The 25,903-nt window shown below is 43.0% G+C and overlaps 1 protein-coding gene and 1 long non-coding RNA gene across 6 annotated transcripts in view; one reads left to right on the top strand and one right to left on the bottom strand.

Annotated features, from left to right (window-relative positions):
- LOC148039731 (U-box domain-containing protein 44-like) overlaps positions 1-25,903 on the top strand; it is a 140,430-nt gene that overhangs the window by 106,372 nt on the left and 8,155 nt on the right. The gene's annotated exons all lie outside the window — the stretch shown is intronic.
- Positions 1-25,903, bottom strand: part of LOC148039732 (uncharacterized) — a 138,050-nt gene that overhangs the window by 104,005 nt on the left and 8,142 nt on the right. The window lies entirely within an intron of this gene.

A 25,903-nucleotide genomic window follows, 5' to 3' on the forward strand; every position in this document is an offset into this window, starting at 1 on the left:
ACAAACTCAGTATCTTGCACGGTTGGTGTAAAGCAAGGTTGTCCGCTCTCTCCTTTGATTGTACATTGACGAGATTTTAGATTACATACAGAGATGAGGTGGTATGGAACCCAGCTTGGCAAGGGCATTGATACCAATTTTGCTATATGCAGATGTTATTGTGCTCATCTCAAATTCACCTAAGAGGCTTCAGCGACATCTGGATGCATCGCATGTGTTTTGTGAAGAGAAAGGTCTCAAGGTTAATCTTGGAAAGACTAAAATTATGGACTTTAACACCTTAGCAGCTTGGGTGACACGCTCAAAGCATCACTTTATGTACGACGGTCAATCTGTGGAAATGGTTATACAATGTGTACCTGGGGGTCACTTTCAAAGGGCCACAGTTTTCATGGAAGGAGACTTCATAGGCTAGGCTTGCACGTGCATATGTAGCTTTGGGGGTGGGATGAGGTATCCAAGGCTTCCCATCCCCCCCCCCCACAAAAAAAAGTGCCACCAGGGCAGGCGTAACACGCAGGAGTAGAGGTGGGGGTGCAGGAAACATGGGACGCGCAGACCAGGTGGCCCAAATAGGCCCAGAAAAACGTATAGATATGTATCGTACAAATCGTACTGTATGGATAGTACCGTACGTCGTACGGAGGCAACTATGGATCTACTCAAAATGGTTGAGAAATGCTGAGATCTCCTAAGAATGGTTTGGAAAAGGTGAGAGAGCCAAGATGAGAGAGAAATCTGATTTTCTTCGTGGGAAAACCCAATTGCTGCCTGCTCCAACTTGGATTTAATACAGTCACCTACTGCCAAAAATCTCCAAAATGGTGTCACCTAATCAACACAAATTTAGGGTTTACAACAGCAGAGATCTCTTTGTTGTACACCAAATTTGGTTGAGATTTGCTCAAAATGGGTGAGAAATGCTGAGATCTCGTGAGAATGGTTTGGAGAAGGTGAGAGAAAGCCAAGATGAGAGAGAAATCTGATTTTCCTTGTGAAAAAACCCTAAATTCTGCATGCTGCCTACTCCTGCTTGCATTTAATGCAGTTACCTACTGCCAAAAACCTCCAAAATGGTACCGCAAAGCTTTTGATATGGTACCACGTACAAGACTCATGCAGAGGTTGCAAACCATTGGGGTCCCAGTGAATATACAGTGGTGTATTTATACATTATATGAGACAGTGATAGATAGAGTACGAGTGCTTGGAGAGACAACAAACTCAGTATCTTGCACGGTTGGTGTAAAGCAAGGTTGTCCGCTCTCTCCTTTGATTGTACATTGACGAGATTTTAGATTACATACAGAGATGAGGTGGTATGGAACCCAGCTTGGCAAGGGCATTGATACCAATTTTGCTATATGCAGATGTTATTGTGCTCATCTCAAATTCACCTAAGAGGCTTCAGCGACATCTGGATGCATCGCATGTGTTTTGTGAAGAGAAAGGTCTCAAGGTTAATCTTGGAAAGACTAAAATTATGGACTTTAACACCTTAGCAGCTTGGGTGACACGCTCAAAGCATCACTTTATGTACGACGGTCAATCTGTGGAAATGGTTATACAATGTGTACCTGGGGGTCACTTTCAAAGGGCCACAGTTTTCATGGAAGGAGACTTCATAGGCTAGGCTTGCACGTGCATATGTAGCTTTGGGGGTGGGATGAGGTATCCAAGGCTTCCCATCCCCCCCCCCCACAAAAAAAAGTGCCACCAGGGCAGGCGTAACACGCAGGAGTAGAGGTGGGGGTGCAGGAAACATGGGACGCGCAGACCAGGTGGCCCAAATAGGCCCAGAAAAACGTATAGATATGTATCGTACAAATCGTACTGTATGGATAGTACCGTACGTCGTACGGAGGCAACTATGGATCTACTCAAAATGGTTGAGAAATGCTGAGATCTCCTAAGAATGGTTTGGAAAAGGTGAGAGAGCCAAGATGAGAGAGAAATCTGATTTTCTTCGTGGGAAAACCCAATTGCTGCCTGCTCCAACTTGGATTTAATACAGTCACCTACTGCCAAAAATCTCCAAAATGGTGTCACCTAATCAACACAAATTTAGGGTTTACAACAGCAGAGATCTCTTTGTTGTACACCAAATTTGGTTGAGATTTGCTCAAAATGGGTGAGAAATGCTGAGATCTCGTGAGAATGGTTTGGAGAAGGTGAGAGAAAGCCAAGATGAGAGAGAAATCTGATTTTCCTTGTGAAAAAACCCTAAATTCTGCATGCTGCCTACTCCTGCTTGCATTTAATGCAGTTACCTACTGCCAAAAACCTCCAAAATGGTACCGCAAAGCTTTTGATATGGTACCACGTACAAGACTCATGCAGAGGTTGCAAACCATTGGGGTCCCAGTGAATATACAGTGGTGTATTTATACATTATATGAGACAGTGATAGATAGAGTACGAGTGCTTGGAGAGACAACAAACTCAGTATCTTGCACGGTTGGTGTAAAGCAAGGTTGTCCGCTCTCTCCTTTGATTGTACATTGACGAGATTTTAGATTACATACAGAGATGAGGTGGTATGGAACCCAGCTTGGCAAGGGCATTGATACCAATTTTGCTATATGCAGATGTTATTGTGCTCATCTCAAATTCACCTAAGAGGCTTCAGCGACATCTGGATGCATCGCATGTGTTTTGTGAAGAGAAAGGTCTCAAGGTTAATCTTGGAAAGACTAAAATTATGGACTTTAACACCTTAGCAGCTTGGGTGACACGCTCAAAGCATCACTTTATGTACGACGGTCAATCTGTGGAAATGGTTATACAATGTGTACCTGGGGGTCACTTTCAAAGGGCCACAGTTTTCATGGAAGGAGACTTCATAGGCTAGGCTTGCACGTGCATATGTAGCTTTGGGGGTGGGATGAGGTATCCAAGGCTTCCCATCCCCCCCCCCCACAAAAAAAAGTGCCACCAGGGCAGGCGTAACACGCAGGAGTAGAGGTGGGGGTGCAGGAAACATGGGACGCGCAGACCAGGTGGCCCAAATAGGCCCAGAAAAACGTATAGATATGTATCGTACAAATCGTACTGTATGGATAGTACCGTACGTCGTACGGAGGCAACTATGGATCTACTCAAAATGGTTGAGAAATGCTGAGATCTCCTAAGAATGGTTTGGAAAAGGTGAGAGAGCCAAGATGAGAGAGAAATCTGATTTTCTTCGTGGGAAAACCCAATTGCTGCCTGCTCCAACTTGGATTTAATACAGTCACCTACTGCCAAAAATCTCCAAAATGGTGTCACCTAATCAACACAAATTTAGGGTTTACAACAGCAGAGATCTCTTTGTTGTACACCAAATTTGGTTGAGATTTGCTCAAAATGGGTGAGAAATGCTGAGATCTCGTGAGAATGGTTTGGAGAAGGTGAGAGAAAGCCAAGATGAGAGAGAAATCTGATTTTCCTTGTGAAAAAACCCTAAATTCTGCATGCTGCCTACTCCTGCTTGCATTTAATGCAGTTACCTACTGCCAAAAACCTCCAAAATGGTACCGCAAAGCTTTTGATATGGTACCACGTACAAGACTCATGCAGAGGTTGCAAACCATTGGGGTCCCAGTGAATATACAGTGGTGTATTTATACATTATATGAGACAGTGATAGATAGAGTACGAGTGCTTGGAGAGACAACAAACTCAGTATCTTGCACGGTTGGTGTAAAGCAAGGTTGTCCGCTCTCTCCTTTGATTGTACATTGACGAGATTTTAGATTACATACAGAGATGAGGTGGTATGGAACCCAGCTTGGCAAGGGCATTGATACCAATTTTGCTATATGCAGATGTTATTGTGCTCATCTCAAATTCACCTAAGAGGCTTCAGCGACATCTGGATGCATCGCATGTGTTTTGTGAAGAGAAAGGTCTCAAGGTTAATCTTGGAAAGACTAAAATTATGGACTTTAACACCTTAGCAGCTTGGGTGACACGCTCAAAGCATCACTTTATGTACGACGGTCAATCTGTGGAAATGGTTATACAATGTGTACCTGGGGGTCACTTTCAAAGGGCCACAGTTTTCATGGAAGGAGACTTCATAGGCTAGGCTTGCACGTGCATATGTAGCTTTGGGGGTGGGATGAGGTATCCAAGGCTTCCCATCCCCCCCCCCCACAAAAAAAAGTGCCACCAGGGCAGGCGTAACACGCAGGAGTAGAGGTGGGGGTGCAGGAAACATGGGACGCGCAGACCAGGTGGCCCAAATAGGCCCAGAAAAACGTATAGATATGTATCGTACAAATCGTACTGTATGGATAGTACCGTACGTCGTACGGAGGCAACTATGGATCTACTCAAAATGGTTGAGAAATGCTGAGATCTCCTAAGAATGGTTTGGAAAAGGTGAGAGAGCCAAGATGAGAGAGAAATCTGATTTTCTTCGTGGGAAAACCCAATTGCTGCCTGCTCCAACTTGGATTTAATACAGTCACCTACTGCCAAAAATCTCCAAAATGGTGTCACCTAATCAACACAAATTTAGGGTTTACAACAGCAGAGATCTCTTTGTTGTACACCAAATTTGGTTGAGATTTGCTCAAAATGGGTGAGAAATGCTGAGATCTCGTGAGAATGGTTTGGAGAAGGTGAGAGAAAGCCAAGATGAGAGAGAAATCTGATTTTCCTTGTGAAAAAACCCTAAATTCTGCATGCTGCCTACTCCTGCTTGCATTTAATGCAGTTACCTACTGCCAAAAACCTCCAAAATGGTACCGCAAAGCTTTTGATATGGTACCACGTACAAGACTCATGCAGAGGTTGCAAACCATTGGGGTCCCAGTGAATATACAGTGGTGTATTTATACATTATATGAGACAGTGATAGATAGAGTACGAGTGCTTGGAGAGACAACAAACTCAGTATCTTGCACGGTTGGTGTAAAGCAAGGTTGTCCGCTCTCTCCTTTGATTGTACATTGACGAGATTTTAGATTACATACAGAGATGAGGTGGTATGGAACCCAGCTTGGCAAGGGCATTGATACCAATTTTGCTATATGCAGATGTTATTGTGCTCATCTCAAATTCACCTAAGAGGCTTCAGCGACATCTGGATGCATCGCATGTGTTTTGTGAAGAGAAAGGTCTCAAGGTTAATCTTGGAAAGACTAAAATTATGGACTTTAACACCTTAGCAGCTTGGGTGACACGCTCAAAGCATCACTTTATGTACGACGGTCAATCTGTGGAAATGGTTATACAATGTGTACCTGGGGGTCACTTTCAAAGGGCCACAGTTTTCATGGAAGGAGACTTCATAGGCTAGGCTTGCACGTGCATATGTAGCTTTGGGGGTGGGATGAGGTATCCAAGGCTTCCCATCCCCCCCCCCCACAAAAAAAAGTGCCACCAGGGCAGGCGTAACACGCAGGAGTAGAGGTGGGGGTGCAGGAAACATGGGACGCGCAGACCAGGTGGCCCAAATAGGCCCAGAAAAACGTATAGATATGTATCGTACAAATCGTACTGTATGGATAGTACCGTACGTCGTACGGAGGCAACTATGGATCTACTCAAAATGGTTGAGAAATGCTGAGATCTCCTAAGAATGGTTTGGAAAAGGTGAGAGAGCCAAGATGAGAGAGAAATCTGATTTTCTTCGTGGGAAAACCCAATTGCTGCCTGCTCCAACTTGGATTTAATACAGTCACCTACTGCCAAAAATCTCCAAAATGGTGTCACCTAATCAACACAAATTTAGGGTTTACAACAGCAGAGATCTCTTTGTTGTACACCAAATTTGGTTGAGATTTGCTCAAAATGGGTGAGAAATGCTGAGATCTCGTGAGAATGGTTTGGAGAAGGTGAGAGAAAGCCAAGATGAGAGAGAAATCTGATTTTCCTTGTGAAAAAACCCTAAATTCTGCATGCTGCCTACTCCTGCTTGCATTTAATGCAGTTACCTACTGCCAAAAACCTCCAAAATGGTACCGCAAAGCTTTTGATATGGTACCACGTACAAGACTCATGCAGAGGTTGCAAACCATTGGGGTCCCAGTGAATATACAGTGGTGTATTTATACATTATATGAGACAGTGATAGATAGAGTACGAGTGCTTGGAGAGACAACAAACTCAGTATCTTGCACGGTTGGTGTAAAGCAAGGTTGTCCGCTCTCTCCTTTGATTGTACATTGACGAGATTTTAGATTACATACAGAGATGAGGTGGTATGGAACCCAGCTTGGCAAGGGCATTGATACCAATTTTGCTATATGCAGATGTTATTGTGCTCATCTCAAATTCACCTAAGAGGCTTCAGCGACATCTGGATGCATCGCATGTGTTTTGTGAAGAGAAAGGTCTCAAGGTTAATCTTGGAAAGACTAAAATTATGGACTTTAACACCTTAGCAGCTTGGGTGACACGCTCAAAGCATCACTTTATGTACGACGGTCAATCTGTGGAAATGGTTATACAATGTGTACCTGGGGGTCACTTTCAAAGGGCCACAGTTTTCATGGAAGGAGACTTCATAGGCTAGGCTTGCACGTGCATATGTAGCTTTGGGGGTGGGATGAGGTATCCAAGGCTTCCCATCCCCCCCCCCCACAAAAAAAAGTGCCACCAGGGCAGGCGTAACACGCAGGAGTAGAGGTGGGGGTGCAGGAAACATGGGACGCGCAGACCAGGTGGCCCAAATAGGCCCAGAAAAACGTATAGATATGTATCGTACAAATCGTACTGTATGGATAGTACCGTACGTCGTACGGAGGCAACTATGGATCTACTCAAAATGGTTGAGAAATGCTGAGATCTCCTAAGAATGGTTTGGAAAAGGTGAGAGAGCCAAGATGAGAGAGAAATCTGATTTTCTTCGTGGGAAAACCCAATTGCTGCCTGCTCCAACTTGGATTTAATACAGTCACCTACTGCCAAAAATCTCCAAAATGGTGTCACCTAATCAACACAAATTTAGGGTTTACAACAGCAGAGATCTCTTTGTTGTACACCAAATTTGGTTGAGATTTGCTCAAAATGGGTGAGAAATGCTGAGATCTCGTGAGAATGGTTTGGAGAAGGTGAGAGAAAGCCAAGATGAGAGAGAAATCTGATTTTCCTTGTGAAAAAACCCTAAATTCTGCATGCTGCCTACTCCTGCTTGCATTTAATGCAGTTACCTACTGCCAAAAACCTCCAAAATGGTACCGCAAAGCTTTTGATATGGTACCACGTACAAGACTCATGCAGAGGTTGCAAACCATTGGGGTCCCAGTGAATATACAGTGGTGTATTTATACATTATATGAGACAGTGATAGATAGAGTACGAGTGCTTGGAGAGACAACAAACTCAGTATCTTGCACGGTTGGTGTAAAGCAAGGTTGTCCGCTCTCTCCTTTGATTGTACATTGACGAGATTTTAGATTACATACAGAGATGAGGTGGTATGGAACCCAGCTTGGCAAGGGCATTGATACCAATTTTGCTATATGCAGATGTTATTGTGCTCATCTCAAATTCACCTAAGAGGCTTCAGCGACATCTGGATGCATCGCATGTGTTTTGTGAAGAGAAAGGTCTCAAGGTTAATCTTGGAAAGACTAAAATTATGGACTTTAACACCTTAGCAGCTTGGGTGACACGCTCAAAGCATCACTTTATGTACGACGGTCAATCTGTGGAAATGGTTATACAATGTGTACCTGGGGGTCACTTTCAAAGGGCCACAGTTTTCATGGAAGGAGACTTCATAGGCTAGGCTTGCACGTGCATATGTAGCTTTGGGGGTGGGATGAGGTATCCAAGGCTTCCCATCCCCCCCCCCCCACAAAAAAAAGTGCCACCAGGGCAGGCGTAACACGCAGGAGTAGAGGTGGGGGTGCAGGAAACATGGGACGCGCAGACCAGGTGGCCCAAATAGGCCCAGAAAAACGTATAGATATGTATCGTACAAATCGTACTGTATGGATAGTACCGTACGTCGTACGGAGGCAACTATGGATCTACTCAAAATGGTTGAGAAATGCTGAGATCTCCTAAGAATGGTTTGGAAAAGGTGAGAGAGCCAAGATGAGAGAGAAATCTGATTTTCTTCGTGGGAAAACCCAATTGCTGCCTGCTCCAACTTGGATTTAATACAGTCACCTACTGCCAAAAATCTCCAAAATGGTGTCACCTAATCAACACAAATTTAGGGTTTACAACAGCAGAGATCTCTTTGTTGTACACCAAATTTGGTTGAGATTTGCTCAAAATGGGTGAGAAATGCTGAGATCTCGTGAGAATGGTTTGGAGAAGGTGAGAGAAAGCCAAGATGAGAGAGAAATCTGATTTTCCTTGTGAAAAAACCCTAAATTCTGCATGCTGCCTACTCCTGCTTGCATTTAATGCAGTTACCTACTGCCAAAAACCTCCAAAATGGTACCGCAAAGCTTTTGATATGGTACCACGTACAAGACTCATGCAGAGGTTGCAAACCATTGGGGTCCCAGTGAATATACAGTGGTGTATTTATACATTATATGAGACAGTGATAGATAGAGTACGAGTGCTTGGAGAGACAACAAACTCAGTATCTTGCACGGTTGGTGTAAAGCAAGGTTGTCCGCTCTCTCCTTTGATTGTACATTGACGAGATTTTAGATTACATACAGAGATGAGGTGGTATGGAACCCAGCTTGGCAAGGGCATTGATACCAATTTTGCTATATGCAGATGTTATTGTGCTCATCTCAAATTCACCTAAGAGGCTTCAGCGACATCTGGATGCATCGCATGTGTTTTGTGAAGAGAAAGGTCTCAAGGTTAATCTTGGAAAGACTAAAATTATGGACTTTAACACCTTAGCAGCTTGGGTGACACGCTCAAAGCATCACTTTATGTACGACGGTCAATCTGTGGAAATGGTTATACAATGTGTACCTGGGGGTCACTTTCAAAGGGCCACAGTTTTCATGGAAGGAGACTTCATAGGCTAGGCTTGCACGTGCATATGTAGCTTTGGGGGTGGGATGAGGTATCCAAGGCTTCCCATCCCCCCCCCCCCACAAAAAAAAGTGCCACCAGGGCAGGCGTAACACGCAGGAGTAGAGGTGGGGGTGCAGGAAACATGGGACGCGCAGACCAGGTGGCCCAAATAGGCCCAGAAAAACGTATAGATATGTATCGTACAAATCGTACTGTATGGATAGTACCGTACGTCGTACGGAGGCAACTATGGATCTACTCAAAATGGTTGAGAAATGCTGAGATCTCCTAAGAATGGTTTGGAAAAGGTGAGAGAGCCAAGATGAGAGAGAAATCTGATTTTCTTCGTGGGAAAACCCAATTGCTGCCTGCTCCAACTTGGATTTAATACAGTCACCTACTGCCAAAAATCTCCAAAATGGTGTCACCTAATCAACACAAATTTAGGGTTTACAACAGCAGAGATCTCTTTGTTGTACACCAAATTTGGTTGAGATTTGCTCAAAATGGGTGAGAAATGCTGAGATCTCGTGAGAATGGTTTGGAGAAGGTGAGAGAAAGCCAAGATGAGAGAGAAATCTGATTTTCCTTGTGAAAAAACCCTAAATTCTGCATGCTGCCTACTCCTGCTTGCATTTAATGCAGTTACCTACTGCCAAAAACCTCCAAAATGGTACCGCAAAGCTTTTGATATGGTACCACGTACAAGACTCATGCAGAGGTTGCAAACCATTGGGGTCCCAGTGAATATACAGTGGTGTATTTATACATTATATGAGACAGTGATAGATAGAGTACGAGTGCTTGGAGAGACAACAAACTCAGTATCTTGCACGGTTGGTGTAAAGCAAGGTTGTCCGCTCTCTCCTTTGATTGTACATTGACGAGATTTTAGATTACATACAGAGATGAGGTGGTATGGAACCCAGCTTGGCAAGGGCATTGATACCAATTTTGCTATATGCAGATGTTATTGTGCTCATCTCAAATTCACCTAAGAGGCTTCAGCGACATCTGGATGCATCGCATGTGTTTTGTGAAGAGAAAGGTCTCAAGGTTAATCTTGGAAAGACTAAAATTATGGACTTTAACACCTTAGCAGCTTGGGTGACACGCTCAAAGCATCACTTTATGTACGACGGTCAATCTGTGGAAATGGTTATACAATGTGTACCTGGGGGTCACTTTCAAAGGGCCACAGTTTTCATGGAAGGAGACTTCATAGGCTAGGCTTGCACGTGCATATGTAGCTTTGGGGGTGGGATGAGGTATCCAAGGCTTCCCATCCCCCCCCCCCCACAAAAAAAAGTGCCACCAGGGCAGGCGTAACACGCAGGAGTAGAGGTGGGGGTGCAGGAAACATGGGACGCGCAGACCAGGTGGCCCAAATAGGCCCAGAAAAACGTATAGATATGTATCGTACAAATCGTACTGTATGGATAGTACCGTACGTCGTACGGAGGCAACTATGGATCTACTCAAAATGGTTGAGAAATGCTGAGATCTCCTAAGAATGGTTTGGAAAAGGTGAGAGAGCCAAGATGAGAGAGAAATCTGATTTTCTTCGTGGGAAAACCCAATTGCTGCCTGCTCCAACTTGGATTTAATACAGTCACCTACTGCCAAAAATCTCCAAAATGGTGTCACCTAATCAACACAAATTTAGGGTTTACAACAGCAGAGATCTCTTTGTTGTACACCAAATTTGGTTGAGATTTGCTCAAAATGGGTGAGAAATGCTGAGATCTCGTGAGAATGGTTTGGAGAAGGTGAGAGAAAGCCAAGATGAGAGAGAAATCTGATTTTCCTTGTGAAAAAACCCTAAATTCTGCATGCTGCCTACTCCTGCTTGCATTTAATGCAGTTACCTACTGCCAAAAACCTCCAAAATGGTACCGCAAAGCTTTTGATATGGTACCACGTACAAGACTCATGCAGAGGTTGCAAACCATTGGGGTCCCAGTGAATATACAGTGGTGTATTTATACATTATATGAGACAGTGATAGATAGAGTACGAGTGCTTGGAGAGACAACAAACTCAGTATCTTGCACGGTTGGTGTAAAGCAAGGTTGTCCGCTCTCTCCTTTGATTGTACATTGACGAGATTTTAGATTACATACAGAGATGAGGTGGTATGGAACCCAGCTTGGCAAGGGCATTGATACCAATTTTGCTATATGCAGATGTTATTGTGCTCATCTCAAATTCACCTAAGAGGCTTCAGCGACATCTGGATGCATCGCATGTGTTTTGTGAAGAGAAAGGTCTCAAGGTTAATCTTGGAAAGACTAAAATTATGGACTTTAACACCTTAGCAGCTTGGGTGACACGCTCAAAGCATCACTTTATGTACGACGGTCAATCTGTGGAAATGGTTATACAATGTGTACCTGGGGGTCACTTTCAAAGGGCCACAGTTTTCATGGAAGGAGACTTCATAGGCTAGGCTTGCACGTGCATATGTAGCTTTGGGGGTGGGATGAGGTATCCAAGGCTTCCCATCCCCCCCCCCCACAAAAAAAAGTGCCACCAGGGCAGGCGTAACACGCAGGAGTAGAGGTGGGGGTGCAGGAAACATGGGACGCGCAGACCAGGTGGCCCAAATAGGCCCAGAAAAACGTATAGATATGTATCGTACAAATCGTACTGTATGGATAGTACCGTACGTCGTACGGAGGCAACTATGGATCTACTCAAAATGGTTGAGAAATGCTGAGATCTCCTAAGAATGGTTTGGAAAAGGTGAGAGAGCCAAGATGAGAGAGAAATCTGATTTTCTTCGTGGGAAAACCCAATTGCTGCCTGCTCCAACTTGGATTTAATACAGTCACCTACTGCCAAAAATCTCCAAAATGGTGTCACCTAATCAACACAAATTTAGGGTTTACAACAGCAGAGATCTCTTTGTTGTACACCAAATTTGGTTGAGATTTGCTCAAAATGGGTGAGAAATGCTGAGATCTCGTGAGAATGGTTTGGAGAAGGTGAGAGAAAGCCAAGATGAGAGAGAAATCTGATTTTCCTTGTGAAAAAACCCTAAATTCTGCATGCTGCCTACTCCTGCTTGCATTTAATGCAGTTACCTACTGCCAAAAACCTCCAAAATGGTACCGCAAAGCTTTTGATATGGTACCACGTACAAGACTCATGCAGAGGTTGCAAACCATTGGGGTCCCAGTGAATATACAGTGGTGTATTTATACATTATATGAGACAGTGATAGATAGAGTACGAGTGCTTGGAGAGACAACAAACTCAGTATCTTGCACGGTTGGTGTAAAGCAAGGTTGTCCGCTCTCTCCTTTGATTGTACATTGACGAGATTTTAGATTACATACAGAGATGAGGTGGTATGGAACCCAGCTTGGCAAGGGCATTGATACCAATTTTGCTATATGCAGATGTTATTGTGCTCATCTCAAATTCACCTAAGAGGCTTCAGCGACATCTGGATGCATCGCATGTGTTTTGTGAAGAGAAAGGTCTCAAGGTTAATCTTGGAAAGACTAAAATTATGGACTTTAACACCTTAGCAGCTTGGGTGACACGCTCAAAGCATCACTTTATGTACGACGGTCAATCTGTGGAAATGGTTATACAATGTGTACCTGGGGGTCACTTTCAAAGGGCCACAGTTTTCATGGAAGGAGACTTCATAGGCTAGGCTTGCACGTGCATATGTAGCTTTGGGCACTCTAAAGCGACAGTGTGCACACATATAGTTCCAGGATCCACGTACCAAATTGTGGCTCTTTGACACTTTAGTTATGCCCACACTACTCTATGGAGGAGCCATTTGGGGCCAAGCCTTTATCATACTAGACGAATGCCTCTCATGGACTGTAATGGACCTGAAGCACAACATTATGATGGATGGGAACATATGGAGAGACCGCTGGTCATGATGATAGCACGCATGATAAGGGTGAAAGCCTCAATGCCACAAGAGATCATCCGAGCAGAGTTGGGTGCAGCACCCATGGTAGTGGAGGCACTATTTCTAGGCAATCGCTTTCCTCTAGAGGATATGGAAGCTACCTAAAAACCGATACCTTAGGCTAGCTTTGGAGTCTTCAAGACAGCTTGTAGCAGAGGGAGATAGATAGTGTTGGTACGCACATATGAGCTTGTGGCTGAACTTGCATGGCATGAATATAGACAGATTGTCACCGATTGATTATAGCCTTGATTGTCCCACTTTGAGTTTGAGCCATTCAAAGTTGAATAGAGTGACCAGAGCAAGCATCACTAAAATGGAGGCAAAGAGGACTTGGTCCAAGTCCCCCTTTCCCATTAGGCACAAAGATGGCACAATACCAGTGTCACTTCTTGTAGCTTTCCCATGATGGTCTCATAGTGAGGTTGAGATATATGGATGCTCAACTCTCTCATGGGCTTCGAGTTGCTATTGGACAAATCCGCACCTCATCACATTGTCTAATGATTGAGACAGGTCAATGGAGTCATGTTGTAGCAAATGAGAGGATATGCCAACTTTGCGGATGGGAGCCAGAGATGGAGGAACACTACATTTGTAGATGTACTGTATACTATGATATCGGAGACCGCTACCATTGCCTCTTTAAGGAGGGCTTTAGACCATTGAGACGGTGATCGACTTTGAGGACCATAGATGTCTAGGTCTTTTCTTATTGGAGCTCCAACGGTGTAGAGTAGCAATGTTACGGGATTGGAACCAATCCCAGTCACGTCCACCCCTCCAGAGAGTAGTTACAAACTTTTTCAGTATAGCTAATCCCTTGGCCACTGCCACCTTAGACACTACATCTCCTACTGACAAGCACCATCGAGGGATATCATCAAGTGGCATCATAGTAGACAGAGCTACAACGTTATCTAGAGCAGGATGCCCTAGGGTACCTACTTGACAACATAGGCATGCTTATATACGACACATTCGTGCCAAGATTGCTCACTATAGACGAAGATTACCACGCTGACTCAATTGGAGATAGCTGGCAAAGTTTTGGTAGATTCCATAGACTGAGAGGGAGATACTATATACTCTTTCCTTATTTTCAGTTCTCATTTTAGATTATCATGTAGATCTAGACATAATTTTGTTTTTCTTCTCTGATGAGAGATGATGATACCGGTTGTATTGGTTATAGTCTCATAGGCCATATTGGCCTCCTAGAGACGTTAATAGATCTTTCTTTCTTTCTTTTTTTCTCCCTAAAGCTATAAACCAACTGAATGGTTAAGACCTAGTCCCCAAAAACGTTTTCTCAATTTGCATAGGCATTTTTGCCAAGTGGCAGTCTTCTAAATCCATTTTTCAGCATTATCCAACCATTTTATTAATTTTCAAAATTAAATAATATTGAAAATTAATTTCAGTCCTTCTAACCTTGCCCAAAATTAAATGTGCCCATCCATAATTAAATTAGCTAGGCCATTTGTAACTTGCAGTGGTTCCTAACCTCTGTTAACCCTTAGATTGACATTAATTGATTAATTAATGCTAGTCCCTAGTATCACCACCTACACTTACTGGCCAAATAATTGTTCTAGGGTCAAAACTGATACCAACTAACCACCAAACAGTCAACATAACTTATCACAACTTTTGCCTTTCACACCCATTGCATCCTCAAGGTCCTTAGCCAGTTACCATGAAATAATTGCCATGTGTAACATGTGCTAAACAACCTTGCACATTTGATTAATAACGTAATCAAATGTTATCAGCAAGATTAAAGCATCACAAAATTTCACCTCCTTGTGACAGACCTCCCCCTTGAAATCTTTGCAATTGTCCTCAATTGCACTATATTATGCCAAAGGAAAAGCATACTGCACTAGAATTTCCATAAGGCATCATATTTACAACATTGCGCATTGTTGTCCAACCACACTACATGCCCTCAAACCTTGCTGAAAATTTCCAGCCAGCATATACATATCATAAAACTGAAAATCAATGTAGAACTGTTGCTAGAAACTCATTGGATGCATCCATCACTCATGTTTCTCAACTGTCTGTACTATCAACCATAGAAAAGCATCAATTCAGCATAAACCATGGCTGAAACTATCAATGGCATTTATTAACATGCTGTTGTCCATGGAACCAACTGTAAACCATTGAAAACTGAGCATAATCTGATCATAAACTGATCACTTGCTGATCTGAGAATTGATCACAAATGGCTGCAAATGTGCCCCAAACTGATCACAAACGCATTGCAAAAACTGACCAGCGATCAATGCAAAAACCGATCCCAAAAGTGACAAAAACGGTTCTCAAACTAATAAAAACTGAGCAACCCTTCTGACCCTACCCAAAATTAAATATTCACATCCACAATTAAATTGGCTAGGCCATTTGCAACCTGGAGTGGTCTCAAACCTCTGTTGATGCTTAGACTGGCATTAATTAATTAATTAATTAATGCTAGTCCCTAGTGTCCCCACTATCACTTATTGGCCAAATAACTATCCTAGGGTCAAAACTGATACCAACTGACTACCAAAACCCAATCGGCATAACTTATCATGACATTTGCCTTTGACACCCACTATATCCTCGGGGTCCTTGGCTTGTTACCACAAAATAATTACCATGTCCAACACGTGCTAAAAAACCTTTCATATTTGATTAATAACTTAATCAAATGTTATCACCAAGATTAAAGCATCACAAAATTTCACGTCCTTGTGACAGTGGTCATGATCGTATTGCCTCAACCTTTGTAGAGTCCATGCAAATATTATCAACCAATACAATATGCCCCAAAAAGTGGGTTTCATGCAAAAAGAATTGACTTTTCTTGTCATTGATAACCAATCTATGCTCATGCAATTCATTGAATACAATGTCTAGTGTCTCTATGTGGCGCAAAAATGCAATCCATCATCCGATTGAAAGTAGCATAAGCATTCGTAAGCCCAAAAGGCATGACAAGAAACTCATATAGTGCCTACCTCAACCTGCTTTCTGGTAAAGTGTAAGTGTGCTCTAACATGCCTTGTCCACGGCCTAGTGATGGGATTACTAGCCAGTACAATCGCACTTTGATTTGGTTGTCACGGTAGATAATAAGTGGAGCAATACAAGGGAACTATAGTGCCATCAACAAGCTTCTTAAATAGATGCCTGGAGTGACACCATTGTAAAGAGCCCTATACTTAGCCTCAACCATGGCAGCCGCTATTGTCTCGTGCTTATGGCTTGACCAAGAAATGGGAGCCGTGCCCAAGGAAAAGAGGTAGCCAGTGTGGCAACGCTGGGTGTCGAGATCTCTTGCTCAATGAGAATCAGTGTAACTGTGCGAGGATGAACCATGACCAAAAGTCAATCCATAAGAATAGGTACACTAAAGATATCTCAAAACACGCAAACAAGCAGTTCAATATAACATCCTAGGTGCAGTGAAATACTGACTAGCAAATTAATTGAGTATGCTAAATTTGGTCATGTGAATCAACCAAAGAAGCTTCCCTACAATAGACCTAGGTATGCTCATTGAAGGGCCGATTGTGAGTATCCTTAGAGAAGTGGATAGTGGAATCGAGAGGTGTGGCCATAGGTTGTATTTGATCTGTGCAATATTGATCCATCAATTGAAGAGTACACTTGTGTGATGACACAAAAATACTACCCTTGGAATGAACTACCTCCATGCCCAAAAAATAAGGAATAGAGGCCTATCATCTCAAATGTGGAACTGAGATGAGCCTTAATTTTTGCTATGGCAATAGAATGTGAGCCAATGAGAAGTACATAATCTATGTATAGTAGGATATAGCTGAACCCCTTTGAAGTGATATGGACATATAAGTTCAGGTCTTAAGGGGTAGAATGGTATCCGTGAGTTGTAAGGAACTCGTCCATCTTGTGGAACCAAGACTACGGTGCTTGCTTAAGCCTATAAAGAGCTTTCCACAAATGAAAGACCTCATCTTTCCGGTCAATAGAAAAAAATCGAAGTGATTGCTTCACATGGACTTCATCCTCTTTGTAACCATTCAAAAAGGCACTTTTGACATCCATCTAGTAGACGGCCAACTGTGGTGAGTAGCTAGCACAACCAATAGAGGGAAAGATGCCACCATGCAGTAGGAGTAAAGGTCTCTTTATAGTCAATATCTTGCTTCTGTTGAAACCCTTGCACTACAAGGCAAGTCTTGTACTTCTCTAAAGTCTCATAAGCTTTTAGCTTGGTCTTAAAAATCCAATTGGTCCTAATGAATTTCTTGTACTCAAATGATCCACCAAGGTCCAAGTCTCATTTTGGTCAATACTCTCTAGCTTCTTTTCCATGGCCTCTTGCCGTTGGAACTGCTGAAGAGCCTCCTACATTCCGGCTCAAAATATGCTATGTAATCTTCTGTGAACAACAATAATGAAGCTTAAGGGGCAAGCCAAGTAGATCTTCTAGGGCCCTCTAGAGTGGAATTCGATGGTAGGACCCTCAAATCCCGTATGGTTTGCTAGTACAAGCAAGTAGCAGGTCTCAAGGAGGGAGCCTAGGGGCTAAAGATTTTACATGAAGGTCAAGAGTGGACAATAGACCGAGCTTAGAAATCACTATCTCCGATGGTATATCTTAAGGAATCGGCTTGGAGTCTGATGCAGAAGACCGCACAATATCCCTCTCATAAAAAAGGACATCTCTCTATATGATCATCTTGTTTGTTCGAGGATCAAACGAATGATAGGTTGTGGCCTCGGAGGAGTATTCTACAAAAATCAGGCTTTTCTATCTTATGATCAAGAGTATGTATGTAAGCATAGCATCCAAAGACTCTTAACACAGAAAACTAACCATCGAAAGCCTAAAAAATGCCTAATACAGGGTCATCTGAGAGACTATCACAGTGGAGCACCAGTTGAGGATGTATATTGAAGTACTAAGAGTCTCGACCCAAAAATGCTCAAGGAGCCTTGTTGCGAACAGCATAGAGCGTACCATATTCATGAGCATCTAGTTTGTTGAGATATTTGCAATCACACCTAATGTAGCCTCTTTGTATGAGCCAGTTTAGGCTGAAGACATGCAAGCTGCAGGAATCCCTTATGCATAGAGAGGGAAAACTGCTACCCATCCAGCAACTATAAAGCATTGTACTTGACTACCACTTTTTATATGGAATGAATACAATGTCATGATGCTTTGTACTTTCAGTTAAGTATCTTGTCGTTGTCAGTCCTACACAAGATGTTTATAAGTCCAAGCTGCCATCTTGGAACCTAATTCACTTGTGTAACAGTTTGTCTCTACTTGTCTATATCATCATGAGTTTGGTCTTTATCTTCCATCCGCCATAGCCAGCCTGCACCCACCTGTCTTGGAGTTCCCAAATCTCTCATTCTAGGCAAAATCTCTTTGAGCCTTCTTCTGTAGACCTCTTCCTAACCTGAAGGCGCTTCATCCTGGCACGAGCAGCCCCGACATTGGCCTTTCTACAGCCCAGCATTGTCGAAATCGGAGGTCGCTGCCCATTCTACGCTATATGCTGGTCGTACAGTTCGATCTCCTCCTGCGCTGCGTGGATCCGTCGTTGGTCATGGGGCAAATGATGCCTACCTCGTAAGCTTACTCTCCACCAAATCATTCATGCCATAGCTGCCTACACGAGCTGCATGGAACAAAAAACGAATTGGGTCAAAACCCTAACTGCAGAGAAGCCATAGCTTTTCACCTTCAAGCTTTTTTAGCTTACCTCATCTTTATTCTCTCTCTCCTACCCAGCTAAGGCCACTCTAATCCATTGACTATCTGAAGTTCCAAGCAAGATTCATCACTCAATTAAGGAGGGAAGTGTTTCTGAAAGACCTCAAGCACCAACATCAAAACTCAAGCTCCTCTTGTACTTCATCTTCTCACTATTTCTTCTCATTTGAGTTATCAGCAGTAATTTTTAAATCACTAAGTTACATTCCTTGGAGGTTGCTGAAGATCTGGAAGAGTTCAAGGAAGATTAGAAGGCATTTACAAGCCGGCACACAAGAAGCATAACCATCAAGATATTGCTTGTTAGCACTAAGCATAGTGTGTTTTCACACTACCTTCTTGTGTCCTTTGACACATTAGATTTCAACTCTTTTTGCTGGTCAAAAAGTCAAGGATTTGAAGTTGAGTTCCAATGCCAAACATGAAGATTTCTAAGTGGGTGCTTCTCATGAAGAGTAACATGTATCTTATGGCCCATTTACGCTACATAGAAGATGTTACTCTACCTACAGGAAGACATGGAGCTGCCTATATCCAAATGCCATCGATGTACCCATTTGAAGACCTTGAAGACATGAAAGTGCAAAAGTTTGCAATCATTTCCATTGCCTCAAAGATAATGATACCTTTGCTTGAGGGGTACATGGACATGAAGACTAATACATATGCAAGCAAAGTTAATGAAGAAGCAAATCAGGAGGACCTAGAAGAAGATGACTAAAAGATCAAAGAGAATAAGAATAAGAAGACGAAGCAGAAAAATCATGAAGACTCTGAAGCGACAAGCAAAGTGAAGAACAAGTACATAATCGAAAAGAGTAAGCTGGACTATATCGACATCTGCAATGAACAGAAGATCTATGTCAAAAGAAATGCTAAAAACCACAAGGGCCTCACAGTCCTTGATCCTATTTTTTACTGACTTTTTTAGCCTCATATTGCCTAGCCCTAATGCTTCGGACATAAGCTTGTAAAACTCCTCATGTAGCCTTGTACTACAGCCTCTATACACTTTGTGAGGCCCTTGTTACAGCCTTTGGATATCCATCATGTTTGTGGTACCCACACTTAGCCTTTTCTGTGACATCCTCTGGTGTTTTGCCATGTTTTTTGTGTGCCCACACTTTGCAGGTGTTGCTCTCACTAAAGCCTCTACACACTGTACTTTCTGGTTGTGATTGAGAAGGGGTGTTGAGATATTTGCAATCACATCTAATGTAGCCTCTTTGTATGAGGCAGTTTAGGCTGAAGACATGCAGGCTACAGGAATCCCATATGCACAGAGAGGAAAAACTGCTATCCATCCAGCAACTATAAAGCATTGTACTTGACTACCACTTTTTATATGGAATGAATACAATGACATGATGCTTTGTACTTTCAGTTAAGTATCTTGTCTTTGTCAGTCCTACACAAGATTGTGTTTATGGGTCCAAGCTGCCATCTTGGAACCTAATTCACTTGTGTAATAGTTTGTCTCTACTTGTCTATGTCATCATGAGTTTGGTCTTCATCTTCCATCCGCCATAGTTCCTTGCCATGTCCTAGATCCCGCACATTTCCACACAGTTCCTACACTTTACAACTCTCCTCTGAGAAGGGGAATTAGTAGAAGTGAGTTGGCAAGAGATGCCATGCTCCCATAGAAACTCAATGAACTCGTGGGAGATAAACTCACTACTACTATTACTCCTCATACAATCAACACAATGACCAATCTGATTATGTATCAACAATACCCAAGCAAAATGGTAGGTGAATACGTCAAATTTATGCTTTAAGAAATACACTTATATGTATCAATAGAAATCATCCAATATCAAAAAGTATTGTGCCCCGTTCAAGGCGGCAATCAATATCGGTCTACGAAGATCAAGATGGATCAATCTCAGGGGCACATCAACTCTATGTGTAGATTACTAAGGGTATGGAGTACGGTGATGTTTCCCTAGCTGACAAGCTTTACAGACATCTCTAGATAGTTTCAGGCATGAAAGGCCCTCAACTATCTGTATAGATGAGACAACTCATAAAGAGAGTTGTACTGGAGATGCCACAAGCAATAATGCCAAAGACACTCATTGTTCGTAGGCTCTCATATAGTGGCTAACGCGTGCAAGTTATGTAACTCTAATCTCTCAGTGGTGTTTAGCTCAAAAAGAAACTAGATTATGTGGTAAAGGCTACTAGGTTATGCCTCACCGCAAGCAATTACCAAACCAATCTAAGAGTCAAGGACCTTGGTTGTGGTCACTGTAAAGAAGACCGCTCACCCGAATTGGCAAAGTTGTTAATAGATAATAAGTTTACCCCAAGCTTGGGGATATGGTAGACATCATCTAGTGTAGCAAGATCCAGATCTGGGTCAGTAGCATAACAGTTACAATGGTGAGCTTGAATCTTGACCAAGGAGTTATTCCTGACCCGAACATGCCTAGCTATAGGGGCTCAAGTGAGAAAAATTTCCTAGATGGCGGTTATGTAATGTGTAGCTCCACTATCTATAATCCAAACAAGAGGAGAAGTGCTCGACTGCAAAGGATGGGCCTCTGCAGTCATCTCGTTGTGAGATAACTCGCAGATGTGAATGAGACTTGAATCCTCAGATGTCTCAAAAGAGTCAAGATGAGTCTTAGTAGACCAGTCAGACAAGCCCTCTGGTGTTGAGAATGAAGTCGACTGTGATAGCTAAGCAATGGTAGTGTGGGTTTAACCACACCACTATCCTTGATTTTGGTTGCTATCACCTTGCCTTCCTTGCTAGGGGTTATCCAACTAAGGGGCAGGGGTATAGTTACCAGGAACAGGGAACAGGAACGGGAACGGGACCCCTTGGAACGGGGGGAACGCCCATATATATATATATATATATATATATATATATATATATATATATATATATATATATATATATAGTGTGATGGTCCAACCCTCAGAGACCCTTCCGGGACCCTTTCGGGACCCCGTCTAGGCCCCGGGGCGGCACTAGACCCTTTCTGGAAACTTTGCATTTTGACCCCGGAACGCGTCACGGGGCACCTCAACACGTCACGGAACACGTCACGGAACGCGACACGGAATGGAACACGACGCGAGGTTTTACCAAAGGGCCCATCTTGGGGGCTTCAACTCATATTCATAGATAGAAAGCATTTACAAGCTTGCACGGGCTCAGCAAGGGACCATGTCACGGAGGGTGGGTGGAGCTATCAACGCGCATCAACACGACGCCCAAACCGTGGGTGAGGGAGCTACAAGGAGTACTCCCTCATACACACCATCACACTATATATATATATATATATATATATAGAGAGAGAGAGAGAGAGAGAGAGAATCAATACTTAAGTCTTAGAATCTAGAGAGAGATATCATATCAACCATAATTCGTGAAATTAGAGACATAATAATCAAGTTTCAACAATAATAAAGATTCAAATCATTGTAATCAGAAATGGATTGTCACATTCATGATTCAGCATTGTAATCAACAATGTTGCATAAGTCCAACAAGTGTGCATTGCAAAGACACAAAATATACACTAAACTTTAAAGTCTAAAGATCCAAGTTACAAGAGTCCCAATTTCCAAGTCAATACTCTAAAGTTCCAAAAGGCTAGCTGCTAAGGCTTAAGCGCTCTGATTCATGAAGATGGCTCCACTGTGCCTGAGTGCTCATCCTGTTGAACAACATCCTCGCCATCACCATCACCATCATCATCATCATCATCATCATCGTCATCTTTTTCCCAACGTATAAAAGAATCAACCTTTGCAAGTGATATACAAGCTAGAAAGTGAAGATTGGAGCTCACATAAACTAGGTCTTTCGTCTTCATTGTACCAAGACGATCTCTTCTTTGAGTGAATGTGATTGAATGAGCTCCATAATTGCTCTAAACAAGAAGAGCTAATTGTTTGGCTAAGAATACGAATAGCCAAACTTTGTAACTCTAGAGCTTCTACCTTGTAGTCCTTCCACCATAAAGCAGCCCCAATATTTGTCATGTCCTCTAGTGCATCCTTTGTACCAATCCCTAATGTTTGCCGGTACACAAAGAGCTGATTTTTAATTTTGTGTTGCATTTCATGACTAGGATAAAGCCTAGCAAGCAATGTGTTCCAAGCCTTGACTACCTCAAGGTCTCTTTCTTGCATCTATCCTTGAAACTCAGGATCAAGCACATATGTTGCAACGTGCATAGGAAAGTCATACTCATTCCATCTGTTGATGCATAACTCCTTAATCTGCTCATACCTGTCTGCATTTGATTCCAAACTCTCCAACCTCTCAATCATGCAATCCATACCTTCACAGATTTTTCCAATGCATGGATCCATGCCATCTGCAAGCCTCAACATGTGCATAATAGGATCAACCATTTGGTTGATGCGATTCACCTCATCCCAAAAATCTCTATCAGAGACATATGCATTGCATAACACAGTAGTAGCAATGGCAGTCCCAGTCCAATTTTCATACTCATCACTAGCAAATAGCTCCCTAATTGCACCTTTGCAATAGTGCAATCGACCAAGCATAAGAAAGCTATATGCAAATCGTGTATCCGAGTATTTGAGAAGTTCTTTGTCACTTCTCTTGCGAAACTCAACATGCAAGTACTGATGATTACATATAAATGTGATAATCTTGTTTCCTTTTGCAACAAGAGATGCAATCCATGGCAAGTCCCCAATATTCTTTAACAAGTTATTCAAGCAATGCGCCATGCATGGACTAAAGGTAATATGTGGATACATTGCCATTAAAATGTTTCCTGCTGCCCTGTTTGTAGGTTCACCATCTGCCACAAACCACACTACATTTTCTGCCCCAACAGCCTGCACTGCCTCGCACCTTTTGCAACAAGAGATGCGATCCATGGCAAGTCCCCAATATCCTTTAACAAGTTATTCAAGCAATGCGCCATGCATGGACTAAAGGTAATATGTGGAAACATTGGCATTAAAATGTTTCCTACTGCCCTGTTTGTAGGTTCACCATCTGCCACAAACCACACTACATTTTCTGCCCCAACAGCCTGCACTGCCTCGCACCACTTGGATGCCAATACATCTGCACTCTTTCCAGTCTCTGAAGCATCATGACTACCAATAACGTATACATCTCCACGAGAATATGCGACAGCACCATGTATGGACTTATGGCGTGTGTCACTCCATCCATCTGCTATCAATGTCACTCCGTTTCTTGCCCATTGATTGCGAATATTTGCTGTTGCAATCTCTATGGCTGCTTTCTCCTTCTGAAGCAATGTAGTCCTGATAGTTTCTGATGAAGGGGGCTTATATGTGGGTCCATACTCTGCAATCTTTGTCACTATATTTAAAAAATAAGGTGACCTTGCTGATTTGAATGCAATATGGTCACGGTAAAAAAAGCATGCCAGTGCTGCATCTGTTTCCTCTTTTTTCTTTGGTTCCCATAAAGTGTGCAATGAACTCTGTCTAACGCCACAACCTGCTGCCACTGATGGCCCACGAGAAGGCTGCGTAGCCACTAATCTTGGTGGTCTTCTACATGAAGCACCATGCCTTGTTGGCCTTGGAGTCCATGTTGTTAGATCCACTGCTATATTTGGAGTCCTCCTGGCATGTGAATTTCCCATAGAAGTGGCTATGCGGTCAAGTAACTCCTGCCTTTTCTCAATTGATACATTGGTGCAAAAATGCATCTCTTTCCCCTCCTCGTGTAGAAGATGGGCTCTCACTTTATCAGTCCCACTAGTGCGAGCATAAGAGCAAAGTTTGCATTTCCAAGGGCGAGCCCCTCCACCTCTCAATGGCACCCCTACATCTACCTTATCCCACCATGACCAAGTAGTGCTTCGACTTCGTCCAGTTTTTGACGAAGTACCTACTGAGGATGATGAAGATCCCATAGATGTCAATGCTGCCATCTATATAAAAGTGACAAATAATCAGTAAAGTTCAATAAAATTGCAGAAATTTGCAACCAAAATTTTAACATGTGTGTGTTAAATGTTTGCTAAGAATGCTAAAACTTTGGTGCTACTTCAGCCTGCATTCCTTTTACTGAAAATGCCACAAATTTGGGGCATTCTAGCCTGCATTCCCTTGCTGAAAATGCCCCAAAATTTGATGTATTTTCAGCTCCCAAATTTGGGGCAATGACTGACTCCAAATGCCCCAAATTTGGGGCACTCCAGCCTACATTCCCTTGCTGAAAACGCCCCAAAATTTGGTGCATTTTCAGCTCCCAAATTTGGGGCAATGACTGATTTAAAATGCCCCAAATTTGGGGGCTCTTTTAGATCCTGGGATGGTGGATCCCAATGCCCCAAATTTGGGGACATTGCAGCCAAATTTAGGTCCCAAATTCCAATCCTTGAGAAAGGCCCAAATTTTGGGGCAACTACCAACAATTGAAGTCTGATCCAAAATGCCCCAAATTTGGGGGAGAATCGAGATAATGATCCTCAAGACCTCACCTAATCGTGGACGGGAGTCACGCTAGGCAAGAGAGGCGGGCCAGGCAGGTGGGAGAGGTAGGTGGATCCCGAGAGCAAGTGGGAGTAGGCAGTGGGGGCAAGCAAGGCAGGCGAGAGCAGCAGGAGAGGCGGGAGCAAGCGGAACAATCGGCCGGAGTAGGCAGGAGCAGCGCGAGTGAGGGACAGTCGGCGGGAGCAACGGGCAGGATAGTCGGCGGGAGTGCAACGGGAAACGGGCGGGAAACAAGCCAAGGAGTCGCACCCGCTGAAATGAAAGTTTTTTTTTTTTTAAGATCCACTGCTAGAACAGCCATTCCAAACAGGGAACGGTCTTGGAACGGACAGGGAACGGCCTGAAACGGGAGGGAACGGGTCAGGGAATGGGCTGAAACGTTCCGCTAGCGTTTCCTGGGCTCAAACCTCTCAGAATGCATTAATTCGTTCCTGTGTGCCGGAACGAACGTTCCCTATCTCTATGGACAGGGGTTTGAGACTTTGATTTGGGTTGTGTACCTGTGGCATTTGATTGACACTCGTCATAATAACCAACCTTTTGACAATGTTGAAAATACCTATGCTTTGTCAAGAACAGGTTGCTAGCTATGGAAGAGAGAGGAGCAAGAGATTGAATAGTAAAGAGTAGACAGTGTGAGAGGTGAACGTAAGAGTGTACTTGCTTGCTAAACTAAAAAGATAGGTGAAAATACAACTAAGGATGAGCCTAAGGTTTGACCTAACCACAATTTCACCAACTAACTAGAGTTAGGTTTATTTACTCTAGAGCCTAATCTAACT

This window comes from Lygodium microphyllum, chromosome 2 (assembly GCF_053477565.2).
Source record: "Lygodium microphyllum isolate KBCC chromosome 2, Lygodium_microphyllum_v1.1.10, whole genome shotgun sequence".
NCBI classification, from domain to species: domain Eukaryota; kingdom Viridiplantae; phylum Streptophyta; class Polypodiopsida; order Schizaeales; family Lygodiaceae; genus Lygodium; species Lygodium microphyllum.